The following is a 3,648-nucleotide window of genomic DNA, read 5'->3' on the forward strand; positions in this document are numbered from 1 at the left end:
GCTTGATTGTTTTTTGTTTTTATTTGTGATGGGGTTAATAATAGGATCTACCTCAGGGCTATTATGAAGATTAAATGAGGTCATACATATAAAGGGCCTAGAATAGTGCTTGGCTAATAGTACTCAATAAATATTAAATAATTTATTAGTATTATTTTAGGATAATAAACTCTCTTGGTTTTTCTCCTACCTCTATGACACAACTCCTTTATTTTCTTTCCTTGTTCATCCTCTATTGGACCTTTAAATCTTGAAAGGTTCTCAGGGCTCCATCATTGCCTCCCTTCCCTTCCCCCTTCCCTTCCCACGTCCTGTCCCGTCCCGTCCCTTCCCTTCCCTTCCCTTCCCTTCCCTTCCCTTCTCTTCCCTTCCCTTCCTTCTTTTCCTCTGAAAACAGTAACACTGAGTTGCTCTGTTGCTATGTCTTCAGTCACCTAGATTCTTTAATCCCCACACAAAACATTTAAAAATAAATTTAAATATAACTTTTTTAAGAATAAAAATATATACTGCCTTTCTCCCAAGAAGACAGTCTCCCATGAGACAAGTGGAATATCACAATGGCTCTGGAGTCAGAAAGACCTGGGTTATGTGTTCTTGGACTATTTTCTTAACATCTGTAAGCCTTAGCTTATCTACCTCTAAGATGGGGCTGAGGAAAGTACAATCTCTTAGCATCATTTTAAAGGTTAAATGAGTTAATTCAGGAAAAACGCTGGATGCAGAATCCAGGTCAGAGTAACTGGTAGATATCACAGTTGTTTTTATTATCACTGATGCTAAGAACACAGAGAACCCAGCCGTGGTTCCTGTGTAGCTAGCTGCTCTTGAAGCACTGAGGCCCTAACTCACTGTGTTTGGCTTGTAGTTTGACAAGTTCTGACATTTCCAATTCTCAAACTTCTCAGAGAACAAATAGTGATGAACAAGCCTTTCAGAGAAGGGAACGAACTTGATTTTGAAGATAAGTCCATCCAGAAGGATGGAAGTCTCCCCTCGCCAAGATTTTTCCCTATAAGCTGTTGTCGTACCCTGGAACCTGGGAGTTGGGCTGCCATTCTTATTCTTATGGCTGAGATATTTCTTTACTAGTTGATGGTGTTAATGCAGATAAAATGAGAGAGGAGGGGGAAAATGAATTTAAGTTGCCTGACCCCTAGAGAGTTAATTTCTTGTCCCTCAGACTGCCTTCCTATTCAGAGGATCATTCATTTATGTGGCTTTCCCAAAGATGGCCCTGGCTGCCTAGCAACCGCCAGCTCCAACCTTCCCTGGAACAATGGCAGCAGTTCTTCATATCAGTGCCATCATTTTTTAAAAAAAGATTATCTCGTTTTATGAAAAATTAAACATAAAAATATAGCTTCTCAATATATGTTTTTTTCTCCCAAACGATTGTTGACAACTGTGTAATACTGAAGTGGAATTGGGAACTGCAAATTTTTGAGTGGCTACAAACATAAATGTATCTTTAAAAAAAATTATATACACTTACATATTACCAGACTAGTACTTGTGAGCCATGAAATGGGCATCATTATTCCTGTTTGCCCTAAAAGTAAATACATGATGGATTTTCCTGCAGTTTCTGAGTGCTAATGTTCTACAACGTTGTTCTGCGAAAAAAACAGAAATCAATTCCATCTTATTTATGTATAGAAATGGATGGTACAAATTTAAATTAATCAGGACACGATGATTCATCAGAAAATCGGTAAATTAAAAGGTCACTAATTTCTCCAAATAATTTTTAGGTTGCTTTGCAATCCTTCTGGGTTTAATCTTCTCTATTAAATTATCTCTGGGTCTACACAATTATTAAGTTAGTAGAACTCAGTGTTATTAACTCCTCATATTAATTCTCTAATGAATTTTGCCTCAGCTTTTTCTAATCATTTGACTCTCACCTAGTCTGGAAACCTTGACCTCATCTTCCCTCTTTGGCAAGAATTTGTCTTAGGTTTGTAACATGATGAGCAGAGAGGCATTATGTAAAGTTACTAAAAGCTCAGTTCTCACACTGGGGACAAACCAATTAAATTTTCTAAGCCTCAGTGTTTCTATCTGTGAAATAGGGATGACATCAGTACCTATGACAGAGTTGTGACAATTAAAAGACAATATATTTGAAGCATTTAACAGAATAAATGGAAGACAGTATGAATGAAAGTTAATGAGACACTAAGAAATACTTGATAAAAGTACCTATTGCACATAAAATGAGATGAATAGACGTCCCAGTGTTTTAGTTTTTCCCTTTTATAGCTCCCCATCCCCCCACCAAAAAAAAAAAAGTATATCTTCAGCAATACCAAACGAAATAATCTCTGATTTCTCATATAGTCAGCTTGTTTCTCTAAATGTAACTGCTTTTAATTTAATTTAATTTTAGCTTTGGGTGGAGCGTTGTTACTAAAAAATGTTCAGGTAACATACTGAATGTAAGAGATTAGGAAAATTTATTTGTAATATTTAAGAGCAGATTGTCTGGCCTGAAGTCAACAGAATGGAGTATAATTTCATCATCATCTTTATTGGTAAACATTTAATGAGCACCTATCATGTGTGGGGGTGGGCAGCAGGCGGGTGGCCCAGAGTACAAAGAGATTTCAGGCCTGGTTCTTGGAGCACATAATTTGGCCAGGGAACCTGTTGGTGTCTGTGTAATATTTTGTCTTCTTTTTACTGTCCAATAAGCAGTACTTCCTCTCCCCGGAGGGCTCTGACTTTACAATCGACAGCATCGGAACAATTTCTACAGCAGCAGTTTTTGATTTAGAGAGTGAAGCTAGAAGGTAAATACTGCTACTGGCTCTTCATTCACTCGAAATGTCTGCCTTTTGGTTCATATTTCTCTCTTCAAGAATGTTTCCCCACATCTAGCCTTAATGTGCTCCCAAATTAAGACACTGTTGGCATTGCCTTAGATATGAAATCATTGCCCAAACTATGACTGCACAATTGCTGCTTTAGGTACTAGATCTGGCTATTTTGGCCCTTCTCTGCATCATCATCTTTCCCAGAGCAAAACATCAGGATGATTTCAGTGGTGGTGTTTGCAACCTAGGGTGGAAGTTGGTAGGGCTTCTCCTTGGATAGTTGGGACATAGAATTCATTCACAATGTAACCCAGCAACTTTGAAAAGTTAGTGGACTGACATTTCCTCTTTATTTCCTCTATATCTTCCAAATGGGTAGCCATTGGTTTGTAGTTATTATTTCTATTTTTATTATGGTTATTATTACCATCTTTTTCAATCATATGTTCTGCATTGAAGAGCTTTACAGGAAGAGCAAATGGACTGTTAAACCATTCCAATCAGCTTGCTTCTGAAGCCCATAAGGAGATTCTTCCCGATTATGAAAATTGAGGATGATATATATATTCTAAGTGTTAGCATCTTCGGTTAAACAGATTGAGAGTTCAAAAATGGGATGTTCTTTCTCCTGCTGACTTCATAAAGTCAGCTGGAGAAGAGTAATCCTAAATTTGTATTATCTTTATGTATTTTTGAGGATAGAAAATTTACCCAAACTTTTAATCTATTTTTCCTTACTCCCGAATTTCTCTGCCTCGTGTTTATCTGGTCTGATTAATAGCTCTGGGAATAATGGATAATGTCTATCACAGTTTCCTTTTATTTTGGC

Source organism: Pteropus alecto, unplaced genomic scaffold, assembly GCF_000325575.1.
Source record: "Pteropus alecto unplaced genomic scaffold, ASM32557v1 scaffold75, whole genome shotgun sequence".
Taxonomy (NCBI): Eukaryota; Metazoa; Chordata; class Mammalia; order Chiroptera; family Pteropodidae; genus Pteropus; species Pteropus alecto.